Source organism: Delphinapterus leucas, chromosome 7, assembly GCF_059928025.1.
Source record: "Delphinapterus leucas isolate spDelLeu-1000000601 "Yukka" chromosome 7, BTC_Dleu_Yukka2, whole genome shotgun sequence".
Lineage (NCBI taxonomy): Eukaryota > Metazoa > Chordata > Mammalia > Artiodactyla > Monodontidae > Delphinapterus > Delphinapterus leucas.
In genome coordinates, this window is record NC_143135.1 from 118,205,394 (window position 1) to 118,232,185 (window position 26,792).

Below are 26,792 nucleotides of genomic sequence, written 5' to 3' on the forward strand. Positions count from 1 at the left end.
GAAATTAGAGTTAAATGTGCCCCTCCAGACACCTGCCTCACTCCCAGCCCCTTGGTGATGTGTGTCCTCTGGTTTGAGGCCACATGTGCTGGGTTCCTCACCTTTGGCTGATGTGGCCCCACTGGTGTGAGGACACTCCTGCTTGGTTCCCATCTCCTTGGTGATGTGGGCCCTCCGGTGAGAGTCTGATCCTGGTTGTGTTACTCACACTTCTGTGAGGTAGGCCCTCTTCTCTGAGGTCAGTCCTGCCTAGCTGGCACACCCCGCCTTGGTGACGTTGGCCATCTGGTGGGAGTTGGTGCCTGCTGGGAGTCTCCTCCCCTTGGTAATGAGGGCCCTCTGGCATCAGGCCCTAACTCCTGGGCTCCCAAAATTTTCTGATGTGCGCCCTGTGGTGCGAGTACATTCCTGCCAAGTTCACAACCCCATGGGAATGTGGGCCTTCTGCTCTGAGGTCCCAACGGTGGGTTGCTCAGTTTCATGATGAGGGCCCTCTGGTGTGAGTTCACTCCGGCCTGGATCCCATAGCCATGCTGCTCCTGGCCACCTGCTGGGACGTTACAACTGCGGGATTCCTCACCTTTTTTCTTCTATGGGCCCTCTTTTTTGAGACTCCTCCTGCCTGCCTCACTCCCAGCCCCTTGGTGATGTGTGTCCTCTGGTTTGAGGCCACGTGTGCTGGGTCCCTCACCTTTTGATGATGTGGCCCCAATGGTGTGAGGACACTCCTGCCTGGTTCCTATCCCCTTGATGATGTGGGCCCTCTGGTGAGAGTCTGATCCTGTTTGGGTTCCTCACCCTTCTGTGAGGTGGGTCCTCTGCTGTGAGGTCACTCCTGCCTGGTTGGCATACCCCGCCTGGGCAACATCGGCCCTCTTGTGGCAGTTGTAGCCTGCTGGGAGCTTCCTCCCCTCGGTGATGAGGGCCCTCTTGCGTCAGGCCCTAACTGCTGGGTACCCACATTTTCTGATACGTGCTAAGTGGTGCGAGGGCACTCCTGCGAGGTTCCCATCCCCATGGGGATGTGGGCCTTCTGCTCTGAGGTCCCAATGTCTGGGTTGCTCACAGTTTCATGATGTGGGCCCTCTGCTGTGAGTTCACTGCAGCCTGGATCACATAGACTTGGTGCTCTGGGCCGCCTGCTGGGAGGTTCACACTGCAAGTTTCCTCAGCTTTTTTATCCTATGGTCCCTGTGTTGTGAGGCTCCTCCTGCCTGCCTCACTCCGAGCCCCTTGGAGATGTGGGTCCTCTGGTTTAGGCCACATGTGCTGGGTTCCTCACCTTTCTATGATGTGGCCACACTGGTGTGAAGACAGTCCTGCCTGTTTCTGATCCCATTGGTGATGTGGGCCCTCTGGTGAGAGTCTTATCCTGGCTGGGTTCCTCACCCTTCTGTGAGGTAGGCCCTCTGCTGTGAGGTCACTCCTGCCTGGCTGTCACACGTCACCTTGGCGACATGGGCCCTCAGTTGGGAGTTGGTGCCTGCTTGGAGTCTCCTCCCCTTGGTAATGAGGGCCCTCTGGCATCAGGCCCTAACTTCTGGGCTTCCAAAATTCTCTGATGTGTGCCCTGTGGTGCGAGTACACTTATGCCATGTTCCCAGCCACATGGGAATGTGGGCCTTCTGCTCTGAGGTCCCAACGGCTGGGTTGCTCACAGTTTCATGATGAGGGCACTCTGTTTTGAGTTCAGTCAGGTCTGGATCCCATAGCCTCGCTGCTCCTGGCCGCCTGCTAGGAGGTTCCAACTGCGGGATACCTCACCATTTTTATTCTATGGTCCCTATGTTTTGAGGCTCCTCCTGCCTGCCTCACTCCCAGCCCCTTGGTGATATGTGTCCTCTGGTTTGAAGCCACGTGTGCTGGGTCACTCACATTTCGGTGATGAGGCCCCACTGGTGTGAGGACACTCCAGCCTGGTTCCCATTCCCTTGGTGATGTGGGCCCTGTGGTGAGAGTCTGATCCTCTTTGGGTTCCTCACACTTTTGTGTGGTGGGCCCTCTGCTCTGAGGTCACTCCTGCCTGGCTGGCACATCCCGCATTGGCGATGGCGGCCCTCTGGTAGCAGTTGGAGCCTGCTGTGAGCCTCCTCTCCTCGGTGATGAGAGCCCTCTGGCGTCAGGCCCTAACTGCTGGGCTCCCCACATTTTCTGATGTGTGCCCACTGGTGTGATGACACTCCTGCTTGGTTCCCTTCCCCATGGGGATGTGGGCCTTGTGCTCTGAGGTCACAAAGGCTGGTTTCCTCACAGTTTCATGATGAGGGACCTCTGTTGTGAGTTCATCACTGCCTGGATCCCATAGCCCTGGTGCTCTGGGACGCCTGCTGGGATGTTCCAACTGCTGGATTCCTCACCTTTTTTATACAATGGGCCATGTGTTGTGAGGTTAATCCTGCCTGCCTCGCCCTGAGACCCATGGTGATGTGGGTCCTCTGGTTTGAGGCCACATTTCCTGGGTACCTCAACCTTTGATGATGTGGCCCCATGGGTGTGATGACACTCCTGTCTGGTTCACAGCCCCTTGCTGATGTGGGCACTCTGGTGAGAGTCTGATCCTGGCTGGGTTCCTTACCCTTCTGTGAGGTGGGCCCTCTGATGTGAGGTCACTCCTGCCTGGCTGGCTCACATCGCCTTGGCGATGTGGGCCCTCTGTTGGCCACGAAAGCATGCTGGGAGCCCCCTACCCTCTTTAATGAGGGCCCTGAAAAAACTCATATGCACTTTTTGACCAAGTGCATCATTGTCGAGAATCTGCCTCTTCTCCTATGCTTTCAGAGCACTTCCCGTCTACCTCCTGAAATCATATTACTGGAATTCTGCCCCACTTTCAAGTCCTCTTCGCAGCCTTTCTTCAATATATTTTTGTTTGATACCTGCCATTTATAACTCTGCAGGTTTGTTAATTACAGTGTCCCTGAGCTCCTTTCTTCAACTAGCTTTCTTGTGAGCTGGCCGCAAAACCGCAGGATTGCTTCAGGCCCTAATCTGGTTTCCGCACAGCATGCTGAGCATTTGGAAAATTCCTTTTTCTGGTGGGAAATGAGCGTTAAATTTGCCCGTGCAGAAAACTACAGCTAGTCTCTCATTGGTTCTCCCTATTCCTGTTCATCTTGCGCAGATATTGCAAACTGTGCCCAACAGGAGGTTAAAGGCACTGACTCTCCAAGTGGGGAGAGAGTTAGTAAAGCGTCTGGAATGGTGAACCTGAGTACCAAGGGATGAAACCTGAGAGGCATTTAAAATCGCTTCCCAGTCACATGGTGGACCATACTCTGGGATTCAGGTGCATGATTTAGGTGAAGGAAGAATCCTGTAAACCTGGAAAGTTGGGACCCATGGAATGGGTACCATGCAGTATGACTTCAAAGGGTCTGCATTTGCTCATCGAACCTCACCAATGCTATCAGCACGAAGTGTCCAACCTTATGTCTCACTCAGCTCTGGGTGTAGATGTGGTAAATCCAGGTTGCATCACAAGCCCTGAATGAATTATTTAAGAATTGCTCTCTATTTCACTGTCCTTGGGTTTTGTTTGTGTAATTCATTTTGATAATGGGATTTATCGGATTTTCTCTGCTGCATTCATGCCGCTGTACACACGCTTCATTCTCTTACGGAGACATATAAATCCATGGGTTTGAAGATTCTTACTAGTCAGGTGTATTCCTAGGCGTTGAATATGGGGTGTTTAGTCCATTTCGTTGAGCAAGGGGTAGGTCTTGACTATTACATATTTGGCTTATGGAAAGGTATCTGTGCTAATTTCTATCTCTGGTTTTATGCAGCACCCCAACTCACCTTTCCCCTTAAGCAAGCATAAGTTGGTTTTCTAAATTTGAGACCCTGTTCTGTTTTGTAATTCAGTTCATGTGTAGCCAAGTTTACATTCCGTGTAGTAGTGATATCTTATGATGTTTCATTTTCTGTGTGACTTATTTCACTTAGAATCATCGTACCTGAATCCACTCATTATGCCGCGACGGGCCTGATGACATAGATTTCATTGCTGAGTGATATTCCATTGTACGTACGTACCACAACTTCTTTATCCATTTTTCACATTCTGGGATATTTAACTTGTACCGTAGACGAGGTTCTTGTAAACAGAGCCGTCCGACACTTTGGGGTGGCTGTGTGTTTTTGATTTTAATTTCCCTAAGCTATAGGACCATAAGTGGAAGTGCCGTAGGCTCTGTAGCTTTGTTTTTTCGGTGTTCCGGGAAACACCATACACTTCTCCAGAGTGGCTGTTGGCAATTTACATCCCGCCCATCAGCATAACAAGGCTCCCTGTTCTCCATGGCCTGTGCTGCCTTTCTGGATTTTACACTTTTTTCAGATGGCCCTTTTGACCGGGGGGCAGTGAGACATCATTGTAGTGCAGATTTCTTTAACATGCTTGCTTGGTTGGCCAAAAAGGGCGTATGCGTTTTTTCCTGAATATATTCAGGAAAAAACGCATACGCACTTTTTGGCCAAGAGCATCATTGTCGACGTTCTGCCTCTTTTCCTATGCTTTAAATGCAATTCCCGTCTACCCCCTGAAATCGTTTTCCTGCAAATCTGTCCCGCTTACACATCGTCTTCTCAGCCTTCCTTCAATATATTTTTGGACGATAGCTGTCATTTATAACTCTGCAGGTTTGTGAGTTACAGTGCCCCTGAGCTCCTTTCTTCAACTCGCTATCTTGTGAGCTGGCCGCAAACCCACAGGATTGCTTAAGGCCCTAATCTGGTTCCGGCACGGCATGCTGAGCCTTTGGTTAATTCCTCTTCCTGCTGGGAAATGAGGGTTAAATTTGCCCGTGCAGACACCTAGAGCTAGTCTCTCATTCGTTCTCCCTCTTCCTTTTCATCTTGCGCAGAAATTGCAAACTGTGCCCAACAGGAGGTTAAAGGCACTGACTCTCCAAGTGGGGAGAGTGTTCGTAAAGGGTCTGGAATGGTGAACCCGAGTAAAAGGGGACGAAAACTGAGATGCATTTGAAAACGTTTGCCAGTCACACGGTGCACCATACTGTGGGTTTCCCATGCATGTTTTAGCTGAAGGAAGAATCCCTTAAACTTGGAGAGTTGGGACCCATAGAATGGGTACCATGCTGTATGACTTCAGAGGGTCTGCATTTGCTCATCGAACCTCACCAATGCTATCAGCCCAAAGTGCCCAACCTTATGTCTCACTCAGCTCTTTGTGTAGATGTGGTAAATCCAGGTTGCATCACCAGTCCTGAATGAATTATTTAAGAATTGCTCTCTATTTCACTGTCCTTGGGTTTTGTTTGTGTAATTCATTTTGATAATGGGATTTATCGGATTTTCTCTGCTGCATTCATGCCGCTGTACACACGCTTCATTCTCTTACGGAGACATATAAATCCATGGGTTTGAAGATTCTTACTAGTCAGGTGTATTCCTAGGCGTTGAATATGGGGTGTTTAGTCCATTTCGTTGAGCAAGGGGTAGGTCTTGACTATTACATATTTGGCTTATGGAAAGGTATCTGTGCTAATTTCTATCTCTGGTTTTATGCAGCACCCCAACTCACCTTTCCCCTTAAGCAAGCATAAGTTGGTTTTCTAAATTTGAGACCCTGTTCTGTTTTGTAATTCAGTTCATGTGTAGCCAAGTTTACATTCCGTGTAGTAGTGATATCTTATGATGTTTCATTTTCTGTGTGACTTATTTCACTTAGAATCATCGTACCTGAATCCACTCATTATGCCGCGACGGGCCTGATGACATAGATTTCATTGCTGAGTGATATTCCATTGTACATACGTACCACAACTTCTTTATCCATTTTTCACATTCTGGGATATTTAACTTATACCGTAGACGAGGTTCTTGTAAACAGAGCCGTCCGACACTTTGGGGTGGCTGTGTGTTTTTGATTTTAATTTCCCTAAGCTATAGGACCATAAGTGGAAGTGCCGTAGGCTCCGTAGCTTTGTTTTTTCGGTGTTCCGGGAAACGCCATACACTTCTCCAGAGTGGCTGTTGGCAATTTACATCCCGCCCATCAGCATAACAAGGCTCGCTGTTCTCCATGGCCTGTGCTGCCTTTCTGGATTTTACACTTTTTTCAGATGGCCCTTTTGACCCGGGGGCAGTGAGACTTCATTGTAGTGCAGATTTCTTTAACATGCTTGCTTGCTTGGCCAAAAAGGGCGTATGCGTTTTTTCCTGAATATATTCAGGAAAAAACGCATACGCCCTTTTTGGCCAAGAGCATCATTGTCGACGTTCTGCCTCTTTTCCTATGCTTTAAATGCAATTCCCGTCTACCCCCTGAAATCGTTTTCCTGCAAATATCTCCCGCTTACAAGTCGTCTTCGCAGCCTTCCTTCAATATATTTTTGGACGATAGCTGTCATTTATAACTCTGCAGGTTTGTGAGTTACAGTGCCCCTGAGCTCCTTTCTTCAACTCGCTATCTTGTGAGCTGGCCGCAAACCCACAGGATTGCCTCAGGCCCTAATCTGGTTCCGGCACGGCATGCTGAGCCTTTGGTTAATTCCTCTTCCTGGTGGGAAATGAGCGTTAAATTTGCCCATGCAGACACCTACAGCTAGTCTCTCATTCGTTCTCCCTATTCCTTTTCATCTTGCGCAGAAATTGCAAACTGTGCCCTACAGGAGGTTAAAGGCACTGACTCTCCAAGTGGGGAGAGTGTTCGTAAAGGGTCTGGAATGGTGAACCCGAGTAAAAGGGGACGAAAACTGAGATGCATTTGAAAACGTTTGCCAGTCACACGGTGCACCATACTGTGGGTTTCCCATGCATGTTTTAGCTGAAGGAAGAATCCCTTAAACTTGGAGAGTTGGGACCCATGGAATGGGTACCATGCTGTATGACTTCAAAGGGTCTGCATTTGCTCATCGAACCTCACCAATGCTATCAGCCCGAAGTGCCCTACCTTATGTCTCACTCAGCTCTGGGTGTAGATGTGGTAAATCCGGGTTGCATCAGAAGCCCTGAATGAATTATTTAAGAATTGCTGTCTATTTCACTGTCCTTGGGTTTTGTTTGTGTAATTCATTTTGATAATGGGATTTATCGGATTTTCTCTGCTGCATTCATGCCGCTGTACACACACTTCATTCTCTTACGAAGACATATAAATCCATGGGTTTGAAGATTCTTACTAGTCAGGTGTATTCCTAGGCGTTGAATATGGGGTGTTTAGTCCATTTCGCTGAGCAAGGGGTAGGTCTTGACTATTACATATTTGGCTTATGGAAAGGTATCTGTGCTAATTTCTATCTCTGGTTTTATGCAGCACCCCAACTCACCTTTCCCCTTAAGCAAGCATAAGTTGGTTTTCGAAATTTGAGACCCTGTTCTGTTTTGTAATTCAGTTCATGTGTAGCCAAGTTTACATTCCGTGTAGTAGTGATATCTTATGATGTTTCATTTTCTGTGTGACTTATTTCACTTAGAATCATCGTACCTGAATCCACTCATTATGCCGCGACGGGCCTGATGACATAGATTTCATTGCTGAGTGATATTCCATTGTACGTACGTACCACAACTTCTTTATCCATTTTTCACATTCTGGGATATTTAACTTGTACCGTAGACGAGGTTCTTGTAAACAGAGCCGTCCGACACTTTGGGGTGGCTGTGTGTTTTTGATTTTAATTTCCCTAAGCTATAGGACCATAAATAGAAGTGCCGTAGGCTCCGTAGCTTTGTTTTTTCGGTGTTCCGGGAAACACCATACACTTCTCCAGAGTGGCTGTTGGCAATTTACATCCCGCCCATCAGCATAACAAGGCTCCCTGTTCTCCATGGCCTGTGCTGCCTTTCTGGATTTTACACTTTTTTCAGATGGCCCTTTTGACCGGGGGGCAGTGAGACTTCATTGTAGTGCAGATTTCTTTAACATGCTTGCTTGGTTGGCCAAAAAGTCCGTATGCGTTTTTTCCTGAATATATTCAGGAAAAAACGCATACACACTTTATGGCCAAGAGCATCATTGTCGACGTTCTGCCTCTTTTCCTATGCTTTAAATGCAATTCCCGTCTACCCCCTGAAATCGTTATCCTGCAAATCTGTCCCGCTTACAAGTCATCTTTGCAGCTTTCCTTCAATATATTTTTGGACGATAGCTGTCATTTATAACTCTGCAGGTTTGTGAGTTACAGTGCCCCTGAGCTCCTTTCTTCAACTCGCTATCTTGTGAGCTGGCGGCAAACCCATAGGAGTGCTTCAGGCCCTAATCTGGTTCCGGCACGGCATGCTGAGCCTTTGGTTAATTCCTCTTCCTGGTGGGAAATGAGCGTTAAATTTGCCCGTGCAGACACCTAGAGCTAGTCTCTCATTCGTTCTCCCTATTCCTTTTCATCTTGCGCAGAAATTGCAAACTGTGCCCAACAGGAGCTTAAAGGCACTGACTCTCCAAGTGGGGAGAGTGTTCGTAAAGGGTCTGGAATGGTGAACCCGAGTAAAAGGGGACGAAAACTGAGATGCATTTGAAAACATTTGCCAGTCACACGGTGCACCATACTGTGGGTTTCCCATGCATGTTTTAGCTGAAGGAAGAATCCCTTAAATTTGGAGAGTTGGGACCCATGGAATGGGTACCATGCTGTATGACTTCAAAGGGTCTGCATTTGCTCATCGAACCTCACCAATGCTATCAGCCCGAAGTGCCCAACCTTATGTCTCACTCAGCTCTGGGTGTAGATGTGGTAAATCCAGGTTGCATCACAAGCCCTGAATGAATTATTTAAGAATTGCTCTCTATTTCACTGTCCTTGGGTTTTGTTTGTGTAATTCATTTTGATAATGGGATTTATCGGATTTTCTCTGCTGCATTCATGCCGCTGTACACACGCTTCATTCTCTTACGGAGACATATAAATCCATGGGTTTGAAGATTCTTACTAGTCAGGTGTATTCCTAGGCGTTGAATATGGGGTGTTTAGTCCATTTCGTTGAGCAAGGGGTAGGTCTTGACTATTACATATTTGGCTTATGGAAAGGTATCTGTGTTAATTTTTATCTCTGGTTTTATGCAGCACCCCAACTCACCTTTCCCCTTAAGCAAGCATAAGTTGGTTTTCTAAATTTGAGACCCTGTTCTGTTTTGTAATTCAGTTCATGTGTAGCCAAGTTTACATTCCGTGTAGTAGTGATACCTTATGATGTTTCATTTTCTGTGTGACTTATTTCACTTAGAATCATCGTACCTGAATCCACTCATTATGCCACGACGGGCCTGATGACATAGATTTCATTGCTGAGTGATATTCCATTGTACGTACGTACCACAACTTCTTTATCCATTTTTCACATTCTGGGATATTTAACTTGTACCGTAGACGAGGTTCTTGTAAACAGAGCCGTACGACACTTTGGGGTGGCTGTGTGTTTTTGATTTTAATTTCCCTAAGCTATAGGACCATAAGTGGAAGTGCCGTAGGCTTCGTAGCTTTGTTTTTTCGGTGTTCCGGGAAACACCATACACTTCTCCAGAGTGGCTGTTGGCAATTTACATCCCGCCCATCAGCATAACAAAGCTCCCTGTTCTCCATGGCCTGTGCTGCCTTTCTGGATTTTACACTTTTTTCAGATGGCCCTTTTGACCGGGGGGCAGTGAGACTTCATTGTAGTGCAGATTTCTTTAACGTGCTTGCTTGGTTGGCCAAAAAGGGCGTATGCGTTTTTTCCTGAATATATTCAGGAAAAAACGCATACGCCCTTTTTGGCCAAGAGCATCATTGTCGACGTTCTGCCTCTTTTCCTATGCTTTAAATGCAATTTCCGTCTACCCCCTGAAACCGTTTTCCTGCAAATCTGTCCCGCTTACAAGTCGTCTTCGCAGCCTTCCTTCAATATATTTTTGGACGATAGCTGTCATTTATAACTCTGCAGGTTTGTGAGTTACAGTGCCCCTGAGCTCCTTTCTTCAACTCGCTATCTTGTGAGCTGGCCGCAAACCCACAGGATTGCTTCAGGCCCTAATCTGGTTCCGGCACGGCATGCTGAGCCTTTGGTTAATTCCTCTTCCTGGTGGGAAATGAGCGTTAAATTTGCCCGTGCAGACACCTACAGCTAGTCTCTCATTGGTTCTCCCTTTTCCTGTTCATCTTGCGCAGAAATTGCAAACTGTGCCAAACAGGAGGTTAAAGGCACTGACTCTCCAAGTGGGGAGCGTGTTAGTAAAGGGTCTGGAATAGTGAACCCAAATAAAAGGGGACGAAAACTGAGATGCATTTGAAAACGTTTCCCGGTCACACGGTGCACCATACTGTGGGATTCCCATGCATGTTTTAGCTGAAGGAAGTATCGCTTAAACCTGGAGAGTTGGGACCCATGGAATGGGTACCATGCAGTATGACTTCAAATGGTCTTCATTTGCTCATCGAACCTCACCAATGCTATCAGCCCGAAGTGCCCAACCTTATGTCTCACTCAGCTCTGGGTGTAGATGTGGTAAATCCAGGTTGCATCACAAGCCCTGAATGAATTATTTAAGAATTGCTCTCTATCTCACTGTCCTTGGGTTTTGTTTGTGTAATTCATTTTGATAATGGGATTTATCGGATTTTCTCTGCTGCATTCATGCCGCTGTACACACGCTTCATTCTCTTACGGAGACATATAAATCCATGGGTTTGAAGATTCTTACTAGTCAGGTGTATTCCTAGGCGTTGAATATGGGGTGTTTAGTCCATTTCGTTGAGCAAGGGGTAGGTCTTGACTATTACATATTTGGCTTATGGAAAGGTATCTGTGCTAATTTCTATCTCTGGTTTTATGCAGCACCCCAACTCACCTTTCCCCTTAAGCAAGCATAAGTTGGTTTTCTAAATTTGAGACCCTGTTCTGTTTTGTAATTCAGTTCATGTGTAGCCAAGTTTACATTCCGTGTATTAGTGATATCTTATGATGTTTCATTTTCTGTGTGACTTATTTCACTTAGAATCATCGTACCTGAATCCACTCATTATGCCGCGACGGGCCTGATGACATGGATTTCATTGCTGTGTGATATTCCATTGTACGTACGTACCACAACTTCTTTATCCATTTTTCACATTCTGGGATATTTAACTTGTACCGAAGACGAGGTTCTTGTAAACAGAGCCGCCCGAGGCTTTTGGGTGGCTGTGTGTTTTTGATTTTAATTTTCCTAAGCTATAGGGCAATAAGGGGAATTGCCGTAGGCTCCGTTGCTTTGTTTTTTAGATGTTCCGGGAAACACCATACATTTTTCCAGACTGGCTGTTGGCAACTTACATCCCGCCCATCAGCATAACAAGGCTCGCTGTTCTCCATGGCCTGTGCTGCCTTTCTGGATTTTATACTTTTTTCAGATGGCCCTTTTGACCGGGGGGCAGTGAGACTTCATTGTAGTGCATATTTCTTTAACATGCTTGCTTGGTTGGCCAAAAAGGGCGTATGCGTTTTTTCCTGAATATATTCAGGAAAAAACGCATACGCCCTTTTTGGCCAAGAGCATCATTGTCGACGTTCTGCCTCTTTTCCTATGCTTTAAATGCAATTCCCGTCTACCCCCTGAAATCGTTTTCCTGCAAATCTGTCCCACTTACAAGTCGTCTTCGCCGCCTTCCTTTAATATATTTTTGAACGATAGCTGTCATTTATAACTCTGCAGGTTTGTGAGTTACAGTGCCCCTGAGCTCCTTTCTTCAACTCGCTATCTTGTGAGCTGGCCGCAAACCCACAGGATTGCTTCAGGCCCTAATCTGGTTCCGGCACGGCATGCTGAGCCTTTGGTTAATTCCTCTTCCTGGTGGGAAATGAGCGTTAAATTTGCCCGTGCAGACACCTACAGCTAGTCTCTCATTCGTTCTCCCTATTCCTTTTCATCTTGCGCAGAAATTGCAAACTGTGCCCAACAGGAGGTTAAAGGCACTGACTCTCCAAGTGGGGAGAGTGTTCGTAAAGGGTCTGGAATGGTGAACCCGAGTAAAAGGGGACGAAAACTGAGATGCATTTGAAAACGTTTGCCAGTCACACGGTGCACCATACTGTGGGTTTCCCATGCATGTTTTAGCTGAAGGAAGAATCCCTTAAACTTGGAGAGTTGGGACCCATGGAATGGGTACCATGCTGTATGACTTCAAAGGGTCTGCATTTGCTCATCGAACCTCACCAATGCTATCAGCCCGAAGTGCCCAACCTTATGTCTCACTCAGCTCTGGGTGTAGATGTGGTAAATCCAGGTTGCATCACAAGCCCTGAATGAATTATTTAAGAATTGCTCTCTATTTCACTGTCCCTGGGTTTTGTTTGTGTAATTCATTTTGATAATGGGATTTATCGGATTTTCTCTGCTGCATTCATGCCGCTGTACACATGCTTCATTCTCTTACGGAGACATATAAATCCATGGGTTTGAAGATTCTTACTAGTCAGGTGTATTCCTAGGCGTTGAATATGGGGTGTTTAGTCCATTTCGTTGAGCAAGGGGTAGGTCTTGACTATTACATATTTGGCTTATGGAAAGGTATCTGTGCTAATTTCTATCTCTGGTTTTATGCAGCACCCCAACTCACCTTTCCCCTTAAGCAAGCATAAGTTGGTTTTCTAAATTTGAGACCCTGTTCTGTTTTGTAATTCAGTTCATGTGTAGCCAAGTTTACATTCCGTGTATTAGTGATATCTTATGATGTTTCATTTTCTGTGTGACTTATTTCCCTTAGAATCATCGTACCTGAATCCACTCATTATGCCGCGACGGGCCTGATGACATAGATTTCATTGCTGAGTGATATTCCAGTGTACGTACGTACCACAACTTCTTTATCCATTTTTCACATTCTGGGATATTTAACTTGTGCCGTAGACGAGGTTCTTGTAAACAGAGCCGTCCGACACTTTGGGGTGGCTGTGTGTTTTTGATTTTAATTTCCCTAAGCTATAGGACCATAAGTGGAAGTGCCGTAGGCTCCGTTGCTTTGTTTTTTCGGTGTTCCGGGAAACACCATACACTTCTCCAGAGTGGCTGTTGGCAATTTACATCCCGCCCATCAGCATAACAAGGCTCCCTGTTCTCCATGGCCTGTGCTGCCTTTCTGGATTTTACACTTTTTTCAGATGGCCCTTTTGACCGGGGGGCAGTGAGACTTCATTGTAGTGCAGATTTCTTTAACGTGCTTGCTTGGTTGGCCAAAAAGGGCGTATGCGTTTTTTCCTGAATATATTCAGGAAAAAACGCATACGACCTTTTTGGCCAAGAGCATCATTGTCGATGTTCTGCCTCTTTTCCTATGCTTTAAATGCAATTCCCGTCTACCCCCTGAAATCGTTTTCCTGCAAATCTGTCCCGCTTACAAGTCGTCTTCGCAGCCTTCCTTCAATATATTTTTGGACGATAGCTGTCATTTATAACTCTGCAGGTTTGTGAGTTACAGTGCCCCTGAGCTCCTTTCTTCAACTCGCTATCTTGTGAGCTGGCCGCAAACCCACAGGATTGCCTCAGGCCCTAATCTGGTTCCGGCACGGCATGCTGATCCTTTGGTTAATTCCTCTTCCTGGTGGGAAATGAGCGTTAAATTTGCCCGTGCAGACACCTACAGCTAGTCTCTCATTGGTTCTCCCTATTCCTGTTCATCTTGCGCAGAAATTGCAAACTGTGCCAAACAGGAGGTTAAAGGCACTGACTCTCCAAGTGGGGAGCGTGTTAGTAAAGGGTCTGGAATAGTGAACCCAAATAAAAGGGGACGAAACCTGAGATGCATTTGAAAACGTTTCCCGGTCACACGGTGCACCATACTGTGGGATTCCCATGCAGGTTTTAGCTGAAGGAAGTATCGCTTAAACCTGGAGAGTTGGGACCCATGGAATGGGTACCATGCAGTATGACTTCAAATGGTCTTCATTTGCTCATCGAACCTCACCAATGCTATCAGCCCGAAGTGTCCAACCTTATGTCTCACTCAGCTCTGGGTGTAGATGTGGTAAATCCAGGTTGCATCACAAGCCCTGAATGAATTATTTAAGAATTGCTCTCTATTTCACTGTCCTTGGGTTTTGTTTGTGTAATTCATTTTGATAATGGGATTTATCGGATTTTCTCTGCTGCATTCATGCCGCTGTACACACGCTTCATTCTCTTACGGAGACATATAAATCCATGGGTTTGAAGATTCTTACTAGTCAGGTGTATTCCTAGGCGTTGAATATGGGGTGTTTAGTCCATTTCGTTGAGCAAGGGGTAGGTCTTGACTATTACATATTTGGCTTATGCAAAGGTATCTGTGCTAATTTCTATCTCTGGTTTTATGCAGCACCCCAACTCACCTTTCCCCTTAAGCAAGCATAAGTTGGTTTTCTAAATTTGAGACCCTGTTCTGTTTTGTAATTCAGTTCATGTGTAGCCAAGTTTACATTCCGTGTAGTAGTGATATCTTATGATGTTTCATTTTCTGTGTGACTTATTTCACTTAGAATCATCGTACCTGAATCCACTCATTATGTCGCGACGGGCCTGATGACATGGATTTCATTGCTGTGTGATATTCCATTGTACGTACGTACCACAACTTCTTTATCCATTTTTCACATTCTGGGATATTTAACTTGTACCGAAGACGAGGTTCTTGTAAACAGAGCCGCCCGAGGCTTTTGGGTGGCTGTGTGTTTTTGATTTTAATTTTCCTAAGCTATAGGGCAATAAGGGGAATTGCCGTAGGCTCCGTTGCTTTGTTTTTTAGATGTTCCGGGAAACACCATACATTTTTCCAGACTGGCTGTTGGCAACTTACATCCCGCCCATCAGCATAACAAGGCTCGCTGTTCTCCATGGCCTGTGCTGCCTTTCTGGATTTTATACTTTTTTCAGATGGCCCTTTTGACCGGGGGGCAGTGAGACTTCATTGTAGTGCATATTTCTTTAACATGCTTGCTTCGTTGGCCAAAAAGGGCGTATGCGTTTTTTCCTGAATATATTCAGGAAAAAACGCATACGCCCTTTTTGGCCAAGAGCATCATTGTCGACGTTCTGCCTCTTTTCCTATGCTTTAAATGCAATTCTCGTCTACCCCCTGAAATCGTTTTCCTGCAAATCTGTCGCACTTACAAGTCGTCTTCGCCGCCTTCCTTTAATATATTTTTGAACGATAGCTGTCATTTATAACTCTGCAGGTTTGTGAGTTACAGTGCCCCTGAGCTCCTTTCTTCAACTCGCTATCTTGTGAGCTGGCCGCAAACCCACAGGATTGCTTCAGGCCCTAATCTGGTTCCGGCACGGCATGCTGAGCCTTTGGTTAATTCCCCTTCCTGGTGGGAAATGAGCGTTAAATTTGCCCGTGCAGACACCTCCAGCTAGTCTCTCATTCGTTCTCCCTATTCCTTTTCGTCTTGCGCAGAAATTGCAAACTGTGCCCAACAGGAGGTTAAAGGCACTGACTCTCCAAGTGGGGAGAGTGTTCGTAAAGGGTCTGGAATGGTGAACCCGAGTAAAAGGGGACGAAAACTGAGATGCATTTGAAAACGTTTGCCAGTCACACGGTGCACCATACTGTGGGTTTCCCATGCATGTTTTAGCTGAAGGAAGAATCCCTTAAACTTGGAGAGTTGGGACCCATGGAATGGGTACCATGCTGTATGACTTCAAAGGGTCTGCATTTGCTCATCGAACCTCACCAATGCTATCAGCCCGAAGTGCCCAACCTTATGTCTCACTCAGCTCTGGGTGTAGATGTGGTAAATCCAGGTTGCATCACAAGCCCTGAATGAATTATTTAAGAATTGCTCTCTATCTCACTGTCCTAGGGTTTTGTTTGTGTAATTCATTTTGATAATGGGATTTATAGGATTTTCTCTGCTGCATTCATGCCGCTGTACACACGCTTCATTCTCTTACGGAGACATATAAATCCATGGGTTTGAAGATTCTTACTAGACAGGTGTATTCCTAGGCGTTGAATATGGGGTGTTTAGTCCATTTCGTTGAGCAAGGGGTAGGTCTTGACTATTACATATTTGGCTTATGGAAAGGTATCTGTGCTAATTTCTATCTCTGGTTTTATGCAGCACCCCAACTCACCTTTCCCCTTAAGCAAGCATAAGTTGGTTTTCTAAATTTGAGACCCTGTTCTGTTTTGTAATTCAGTTCATGTGTAGCCAAGTTTACATTCCGTGTAGTAGTGATATCTTATGATGTTTCATTTTCTGTGTGACTTATTTCCCTTAGAATCATCGTACCTGAATCCACTCATTATGCCGCGACGGGCCTGATGACATAGATTTCATTGCTGAGTGATATTCCATTGTACGTACGTACCACAACTTCTTTATCCATTTTTCACATTCTGGGATATTTAACTTGTACCGTAGACGAGGTTCTTGTAAACAGAGCCGTCCGACACTTTGGGGTGGCTGTGTGTTTTTGATTTTAATTTCCCTAAGCTATAGGACCATAAGTGGAAGTGCCGTAGGCTCCGTTGCTTTGTTTTTCAGGGGTTCCAGGAAACACCATACACTTCTCCAAAGTGGCTGTTGGCAATTTACATCCCGACCATCAGCATAACAAGGCTCTCTGTTCTCCTTGCCCTGTCCTGTCTTTGTGGATTTTACACTTGTTTCAGATGTCCCTTTTGACCTTGGGGCAGTGAGACTTCATTGTAGTGCAGATTTGTTTAACATGCTTGCTTGGTTGGCCAAAAAGCGCATATGCTTTTTTTCCTGAATAAATTCAGGAAAAAACGCATACACCCTTTTTGGCCAAGAGCATCATTGTCGACGTTCTGCCTCTTTTCCTATGCTTTAAATGCAATTCCCGTGTACCCCCTGAAATCGATTTCCTGCAATTCTGCCCTGCTTACAAGTCGTATTCGCAGCTTTCCTTCAATATATTTTTGGACGATAGCTGTCATTTATATCTCTGCATGTTTGTGAGTTACAGTGCCCCTGAGCTCCATTCTTCAACTCGCAACTTGTGAGCTGGGCGCAAACCCGCAGGATTGCTTCAGGCCCTAATCTGGTTCCGGCACGGCATGCTGATCCTTTGGTTAATTCCTCTTCCTGGTGGGAAATGAGCATTAAATTTGCCCGTGCAGACACTTACTGCTAGTCTCTCATTGGTTCTCCCTATTCCTGTTCATCTTGCGCAGAAATTGCAAACTGTGCCAAACAGGAGGTTAAAGGCACTGACTCTCCAAGTGGGGAGAGTGTTAGTAAAGCGTCTGAAATGGTGAAACCGAGTACCAGGGGATGAAACATGAGATTCATTTTAAAACGTTTCCTGGTCACATGTTGGACCATACTCTGGGTTACCCATGCATATTTTAGATGAAAGAAGAATCCTTTAAACCTGGAGAGTTGCGATCATTCGAATGGGTACCATGCAGTATGACTTCAAAGTGTCTGCATTTGCTCAACGAACCTCACCAATGCTATCAGCCCGAAGTGTCCAGCCTTATGTCTCACCCAGCTCTGGGTGTAGATGTGGTAAATCCAGGTTGCATCACAAGCCCTGAATGAATTATTTAAGAATTGCTCTCTATTTCACTGTCATTGTGTTTTGTTTTTGAAATTTATTTTGATAATGGGATATATCTTATTTTCACTGCTGCGTTCATGCCATTGTACACACACTTGATTCTCTTATGAAGACATATAAATCCATGGGTTTTAATATTCTTACTAGTCAGGTATATTCCTAGGCGTTGAATATGGGGTTCTGAGTCCATTTTGTTGAGCAAGCAGTAGGTCTTGACTATTACATATTTGGCTTATGGAACAGTATCTGTGCTAATTTCAATCTCTGGTTTTATGCAGCACCCCAACTCACCTTTATCCTTAAGCAAGAATAAGTTGGTTTTCTATATTTGAGACCCTGTTCTGTTTTGTAATTCAGTTCATGTGTAGCCAAGCTTACATTCCATGTATTAGTGATATAGTATGTCTTTTTCTTTTTGAATTCTGTGACTTTGAATGATCATACGTAACTCCTCTGGAGTTGTTACAAGTGGCCATATTGCATTGATTTCCAGGCTGAGTCATATTCCACTCTACATAAGCACCACATCTGTATCCATTTTTTCCCTCCAGAGACATTTAAGTTATATCCTGGTCGAGGATCTTTTAAACAATTAGGCGGTATACATTGGGGTGCCTGTGTCCTCTCCATTTTTGTTTTTCCCAAGATATACGTCCATGAGTGCAAGTGCCCTGTGCTCTGTAGCTCATTTTTCAGATGCTTTATTAAACACAATACACTTCTCCAGAGTGACCGTTGGCAATATACATTTCCACTATAAGCCTCACAGGGCTCCCTTTTCTCCTTGCCCTGTCCTGCATTTCTGGTGTTTACACTTTATGAGGATGGCTCTTCTGACTGATGCGAAGTGATATGTTTTGTAGTATTGATTTCCAGTGCCCACCTGTTTGGTTGGCTAAAAAAGTGTATGCCCTTTTCTTGAATATATACAGAAAAAGACGCATACACCCTTTTTGGCCAACTGCAATGTTGGCAATGTTCAGTCCCTTTTCTTGTGCTTAATGGCGAGTCCTTTCTACCTCTTCCAATCCCTTTCCTGCCATTCTCCGTTGCTTACAAGTCCTTTTCTCTGACTTTCCTCAAGACATTTTTCAGTGATAGATATTTTCAACTCTGCAGTTTCGTGAATTTTAGTGCCACTGAGCTCCATTTTTCAACTTGTGTTTATGGGAACTGGCCACAAAGCAGCGGGATTTCCTCAAGCCCTATTCTGTTTCCATGGGCAACCCTAGCCTTTGGTCAATTCGTCTTCCTGATTGGAAATTAGAGTGACATGTGCCTGTCCGAACACCTAGGACTTGTCTCTCATTGTTCCTCCTCCTTCTGCTTCATTCTCTGGACAAATTCCAAACTGTATGCAACAGGATGTTGACAGTGCTGACATCTCCAAGTGGGGAGACTGTTAGTAAAGACGCTGGAAGGGTGAACCCGAGCACCAGGAAATGAGGAGATGAGATGCCTTTTCCAAACTCTTCCCGATCAGACGGTATACCATCCTCTGGGTGTGACAGGCATGCTTTAGCTGTAGGAAGGGTCCCATTCATGTGAGGAGAACACCAGGGCTTTTTCAAAATCACTGTCTCTCCGCAACCCAAACTGGGGAATTTTTTAAGCTACGGCTACACATATGTTCATTAAGGACCTTGGGAAGTAGACAGAGTCCAAACTTTAGATGATTGAAGTCTTCCTGGTCAGAAGCACTCACCACCGGCTTCCCTTAGGTTCCATTTTAACTGTCATTGATAGATGATGTCAATAAAAATATCTATTCTTTTTCAGATTATTTCCCCTTATAGGTTATTGCAAAATATTGAGTGTAGTTCCCTGTGCTATACAGCAGTTCCTTGTTGATGATCGATTTTATACATAGCAGTGTGTATGTGTTAATCCCAAACTGTTAATTTATCCCTCCTCTCACCTTTCCCCTTTGGTAATAATAAATTATAAGACTTTATACTTCTCAGAAATGGGGGAGCTGAAAGAGAGGTATCATTTTCAATGGAAAAGCATTTAAAACAAGATTGAAGCCTTAACCAAGATTATTAGATGTACATCCTTGGAAAGAAATCACTTCATTTCTCTAATATTGACCTGACAAATAAGACAAACCTTTTCACTGAACTTGCTTATAATAAAGTGATGGAAATATCAAATGGAAGTGTTAGAAACATCTTATTTTACCCGAGCCTTATACACTGTTCTATGTTAATTACAGTTTGGCTCACACATCTGTTCATTGAAGTTACAATGTTCTCAATTTCTGTTATTGATCCTCCAGAGTGGACCCCAACAAGTGTCCCCCTGCCCAGTGTCATTGGAGCCAACAGATCGAGTCTGAGTTTGGTTCAGAAGCAAAGGAAACTTTATATTTTGATCAGAGAATGCAGAGGTGAGAGCATGTGCTACCCCGTGGGCTGTGGGCTGGGCTGCTGTGTAGAGATCCTGTCAGAGTCAGTCAGAGGGAGGGGGCGGAGCTCTTGAGGGCCCGGTTGGCTGCAGCTCAGGCTCTATATCACGGAGTGTGCACTGTGCCCCAGGAGCTGAGGTGTCGACCCAGCCATTCTGCACTAGAAAATCTGGTCTGAAGTGCCGGGTGTGGAACCTCTGTATGCGGGACCCTAGGAGCACGTGAAATTAGACAAAGCACAAAGGATAAAAAAGGTTAGACTTTATTTTATTGCCCAGATTCTATTTTTATCTCCCAGGGATTTTTAAGGGGCTTTGCCTGGGACAAGCCCCTCTTCTGCCTTTTGTCCCCTTCCTCATTCTTGGAGTGCTGGGGGTGCAGACCCTTCTTCTGTAACTGCTGAGTGCTGAGTTAGGAGCCCTCATACCCGTGGGCGAGGGTCAGAACTTCTCCTCAGCAGCCTCCAGGTGACGTTGATTGTCCCCAGGCCTCCTGCCTTCCTGCTAGTCTGCCTGAGCACCAGTATTGGAAGTGTTATAGATTCTAATGACCTTTAAGGGTCCAGGAAGGAGATGTGCAGTGATGCTGTGAGGTCCAGTTTCACCCCGCCCCGCATTTGTTCGGCCACCTTAGGCTGACCGTTTCTGCCAGCCTAGATGCTCTGACCAGTAGTCTGCACTTTCTTCAATTAGGCCCCTGAATTAACGTAAAAAGAGCACCAGGTGTCAGGACCCTGTCCGCTCAACTCCCAGACAGTCCAGGGTCATGGGTGATGAAGGACCATGATGGCCACTGAGTCAACAGCCTTTTGAAGTAAACAGGAGTCCAGCCGGTCTTATTGGCCAACATTATCACAGTGTCTGTAGGCTTTTCTATGGTGACAGCGTGATATACGGTTCCCCCGCCAGGATTATTAGGTCCGCTCTGGGGGCAGTAAGTCCTGCAAGCAGTAGTCTACTCTTTTGGGACACACTCTTGTTGTTTTATGAGAGAAACTCCAGGTCAAGTGATGGTCACTTGAGTCGTCATGGTGCCCCGTTGCCCCCGGTTATCTCTCTGGAGTTTGGAGTTGGAAGGCCTCCACACTCGAGGTCAGTGTGCCCACAGAGCAAACCCTGCAACTTCAGGGCATCATTGGGTGTTAGGAACACCACTTGGGGTCCTTTTCCCTTAGGAGGGAGGTGGCCTTTTGGGCTGCTGATTTCCAGGATTTTAGATACCGCCAGTATCTTGGCCAGATGTGGCAGTGGGCCAAGCCCCTTGGTGACCGTAGTTTATCCTACCTGGATGGCATTCTTGCATTGTTCCATTTCAAGTGGTCCCAGGTTTTGCACTAATACTCCAATGGCGATTCACTGTTCACCAGGAATGTAAAGGTCAAAGGGTTTAGCTAAATTAGGGAGTTCCAGGGCAAGGGTCTGAATTGACTGCTCTTTCCATTCTTGAAAGGCCACTTCTGGATTCTATTCAAAAGGATCATCATCTTTTCCTTTCAGTGTTTCATATAGAGGCCCAGCTAGTAGACTGTAGTTAGGGATCCAGAAGCAGCAAACCGTGGCCTCCCCAGGAACCCCTAAGCTGTCTTCTAGTTTTAGAAATGGGTAAGGCTGTAAATTGTTTCTTCCCTTTCCTGGGATGGGCTTCTCCGACCTTCTGTGAGAATGAAGCCCAGGCAGGTCACCGTAGTCTGTGATATTTGAGCTTTTTCTTGGACAACTTGTATCCTTTATTGGCTTGGTAGTTCAGAGGTCTCCTTAGTAGGGCTGGTGTTCAGAATGTCGTCTGCATATTGAAGGAGTGTTTCTTTTTCCAGTGGTAGGACTTTTAGGTCTTTAGCTGAGCTTTCCCCAAAGATGGTGTGGGAATTTTTGAACCCTTGGGGCAAGACGGCCCAGAAGTATTGTTTTAGTTGTATGTTGAGACCTGCCACTCACAAGCCAAAATTTCTTGTGACTCTGACACTAATGGAATACAAAAGAAGGCATCATTGAAGACTAATACAGAATACCATGTCCTGGTGGTTGGTAGAATGACCAGCAGGGTGTAGGATTTAGGAACTACTGGAGGTCTATCCTCGGTGGCTTCACTGACTGTCCTGACATCTTTTACCAGGATTCCAGCAGCCCATGGGGCTCTCGATATCAGGCCAATCCCAGGATATGGAGATCACCTGAGCAGGGACCCTACCCCCCACTCCAGACCACGGGGCTCTCGTGGTCAGGCCCCTCTCAGGATACAGAGCTACCCTTGCAGTTACCGTGGTAGGGCTGGGCACACAGGAACCGTGCACATCGCCCTCATTGCAGAGCACTCCCAGCTCACCTGTCACTCAGATCTGACACAGAGCACCTCAGAGCAGGACTTGAACTAACAAACAGCAGCTCTGACAGGTCTGTGACCCTGGGCATCACTCTGTGTGGCCTCCCTCCACCTGGTCTTCCAGAGACTTCTACTGCACCCGGGGAACCAGGCCTCTGTCTCCACCCACCACCCACCCCTCCTCTCCCTGACTCCTGGGTTCCTCTCATTAGGAGAGGGTTTTCTTGAAGTTGTCTCCCACTCATGGGCCAGATAATATAATTAGAAAACAAGCCAGAGCTGCAGTCCCTTGTCTATCCTGACTCTCAGGAGCCCACACCTGTTCCTTGGACCTGGCCGATTCAGCAAGTTCCAGTTTCTGCAACTGTGAGCCCCTGAGGGGTGATTATTGGCTGGCCTGGGAAGCCTGACCGTGCCGGCCAGTCCTCCCCAGGTGTGCCTGGGTTGAGATCAATATAAACACCGCTCCAGGCAGCAAGAGCCCCTGCAGCTGTGCCTGACGCCATTTTCTCTGCCCAGTCAGCAGTCTCGGGGCTGGGCTGGTGGGAGGGAGTGAGAGGCCACGGCTTTGTGGGTGGCCCAGTGTGAGTGGGGCTCTGCTGGACTTTCTGCAGCAGTTGCCAAGATGCCACCTGCTAAAGAAGAGGATGTGTCACCCATACCTGCTGCTGGAATTTCTCCCTGGGCAGAGGTGAGGAAGGAAGAAATCAGTGGGGGCCGGGACAGCAGGGGTATCTCAGGCAGGGAAATGGAAAGCTTCCAGAAGAGTACCCAGGGCCAGGACCATCCTGGCTGGCCTGCAGGCACCAAGTCGGCTGGCATGCTGTCGCTCATGTGGCTCCATGGCCCTTCCTCTAGGCTTTCAAATCCTTGTACATATTCAGGTGTTTTACCTGTGAAAGGTGGGAACATTTCTGCAGCAGCTGGCCTGGGGCTCGGCCCACGTTTACTCACAGATGCCTCGGCACGGTCCCCCAACTTTGCAATGAGGATGCTTGTTGCGTGTGGCCTGCTGGCTGAATGGGAGATGATTCCCCACCACTGACCAACTTCAGAATTGTTTACAACTGGAGCAAGTGCCCTGATACGGTTTTCCTCTGTGTAACTTGTGGGTTCTGTATTTTTTTTCTTTTTTTCATTTTTGGTTCAAGGTAGATTTTATTCCTCTTTTTTGTATTTACAGATATAAGCATGGAAATAATTTATTCATATAAATACATGTATGTGAAGGGAAGAATATTTTTTCTGTTTTACTTTTTTTAATTTTGAATTTTATTTTAATTTTTTATACAGCAGGTTCTTGTTGGTTATCTCTTTTATACATATAAATGTATACATGCCAATCCCAATCTCTCAACTCCTCCCACCACCACCCCCTAACAGCTTTCCCCCCTTGGTGTCCATACGTTTGTTGTCTACATCTGTTGCTCTATTTCTGCCTTGCAAAACGGTTCATCTGTACAATTTTTCTAGGTTCCACATATATGCATTAATATACAAGATTTGTTTTTCCATTTCTGACTTACTTCACTCTGTATGACAGTCTCTAGATCCATCAACGTCTCTACAAATGACCCAATTTCATTCCTTTTTATGGCTTAGTAATATTCCATTTTATATATGTACCTCATCTTTATGCATTCGTCTGTCTGTGGGCATTTAGGTTGCTTCCATTACCTGGATATTGTAAATAGTGATGCAATGAACATTGCAGTGAATGTCTCTTTTTGATTTATGGTTTTGTCTGGGTATATGCCCAGTAGTGGGATTGCTGTATCATATGGTAATTCTATTCTTAGTTTTATAAGAAACTCCATAATGTTCTCCACAGTGACTGTATCAATTTACATTCCCAACAATAGTGGAAGAGGGTTCCTTATCTCCACACCCTTTCCAGCATTTGTTGTTTGTAGATTTTCTGATGATGCCCATTCTAACAGGTGTGAGGTGATACATCTTGGATGAGTCTATTTCATTGAGCAAAGAGTAGGTCTTGTCTATTACATATTTGACTTATGGAACGGTATGTGTGCTCATTTCAATCTCTGGTTTTATACAGCACCCCAACTCAACTTTCCCGTTAAGCAAGCATAAGTTTTTATCTAAATGTGAGACTCTGTTCGGTTTTGTAATTCAGTTTATGTGTAGCCAAGTTTACACTCTCTCTATTAGTGATATCTTATGATAATTATCTTACTCTGTGTGACATATTTCTCTTAGAATCATCATACTTAAATCCACTCAATTTGCTGCTACAGTCCTGATGACATTGATTTCATTGCTGAGTGATATTCCGTTGTACGTAAGTAGCACAACTCCTTTATCCATTTTTTTCTTTCTGGGATATTTAATTTGTACTGGACTCGAGGTTCTTGTATACACAGCAGCCCTAAATTTTGTGTTGGCTGTGTCTTCTTGATTTTAATTTTCCAAAGCTATAGGGCCAAAAGTGGAAGTGCCCTAGGGTCTGTAGCTTTGTTTGTCAGATGTTCCAGGATACACCATAAACATCTCCAGAGTGTCTGTTGGCAATTTACATCCCACCCATCAGCATAACAAGGCTCCCTTTATTCCATGGCCTGTCCTGTGTTTCTGGTTTTTACACTTTTTTCAGATGGCCCTTTTGACGAATGGGAAATAAGACTTCATTGTAGTGCGGATTTCCATTGCTCGAGTGCTTGGTTGGCCAAAAAGGGCATATGCGTTTTTTCCTGAATATATTCAGGAAAAAATGTATATGCACTTTTGTCCAAGTGCATCATTGTCGAAGATCTGCCGCATTTCACATGCTTTAAATGCAATTCCAATCTACCTCCTGAAATATGATTCCTGCAATTCTGCCTCGTTTTCAAGTCCTCTTTGCAGACTTACTTCAATATATTTTTGCCAATAGCTGTCATTTATACCTCTGCAGGTTTGTGAATTACAGTGCCCGTGATTTCCTTTCTTAACTCGTTTCCTTGAAAGCTGGCCACAGAACCGCAGGTTTGCTTCAGGCCATAATCAGGGTCCGGCACGGCACTCTGAGCCTTTGGTTAATTCCTCTTCCTGGTGGGAAATTAGAGTTAAATGTGCCCCTCCAGACACCTGCCTCACTCCCAGCCCCTTGGTGATGTGTGTCCTCTGGTTTGAGGCCACATGTGCTGGGTTCCTCACCTTTGGCTGATGTGGCCCCACTGGTGTGAGGACACTCCTGCTTGGTTCCCATCTCCTTGGTGATGTGGGCCCTCCGGTGAGAGTCTGATCCTGGTTGTGTTACTCACACTTCTGTGAGGTAGGCCCTCTTCTCTGAGGTCAGTCCTGCCTAGCTGGCACACCCCGCCTTGGTGACGTTGGCCATCTGGTGGGAGTTGGTGCCTGCTGGGAGTCTCCTCCCCTTGGTAATGAGGGCCCTCTGGCATCAGGCCCTAACTCCTGGGCTCCCAAAATTTTCTGATGTGCGCCCTGTGGTGCGAGTACATTCCTGCCAAGTTCACAACCCCATGGGAATGTGGGCCTTCTGCTCTGAGGTCCCAACGGTGGGTTGCTCAGTTTCATGATGAGGGCCCTCTGGTGTGAGTTCACTCCGGCCTGGATCCCATAGCCATGCTGCTCCTGGCCACCTGCTGGGACGTTACAACTGCGGGATTCCTCACCTTTTTTCTTCTATGGGCCCTCTTTTTTGAGACTCCTCCTGCCTGCCTCACTCCCAGCCCCTTGGTGATGTGTGTCCTCTGGTTTGAGGCCACGTGTGCTGGGTCCCTCACCTTTTGATGATGTGGCCCCAATGGTGTGAGGACACTCCTGCCTGGTTCCTATCCCCTTGATGATGTGGGCCCTCTGGTGAGAGTCTGATCCTGTTTGGGTTCCTCACCCTTCTGTGAGGTGGGTCCTCTGCTGTGAGGTCACTCCTGCCTGGTTGGCATACCCCGCCTGGGCAACATCGGCCCTCTTGTGGCAGTTGTAGCCTGCTGGGAGCTTCCTCCCCTCGGTGATGAGGGCCCTCTTGCGTCAGGCCCTAACTGCTGGGTACCCACATTTTCTGATACGTGCTAAGTGGTGCGAGGGCACTCCTGCGAGGTTCCCATCCCCATGGGGATGTGGGCCTTCTGCTCTGAGGTCCCAATGTCTGGGTTGCTCACAGTTTCATGATGTGGGCCCTCTGCTGTGAGTTCACTGCAGCCTGGATCACATAGACTTGGTGCTCTGGGCCGCCTGCTGGGAGGTTCACACTGCAAGTTTCCTCAGCTTTTTTATCCTATGGTCCCTGTGTTGTGAGGCTCCTCCTGCCTGCCTCACTCCGAGCCCCTTGGAGATGTGGGTCCTCTGGTTTAGGCCACATGTGCTGGGTTCCTCACCTTTCTATGATGTGGCCACACTGGTGTGAAGACAGTCCTGCCTGTTTCTGATCCCATTGGTGATGTGGGCCCTCTGGTGAGAGTCTTATCCTGGCTGGGTTCCTCACCCTTCTGTGAGGTAGGCCCTCTGCTGTGAGGTCACTCCTGCCTGGCTGTCACACGTCACCTTGGCGACATGGGCCCTCAGTTGGGAGTTGGTGCCTGCTTGGAGTCTCCTCCCCTTGGTAATGAGGGCCCTCTGGCA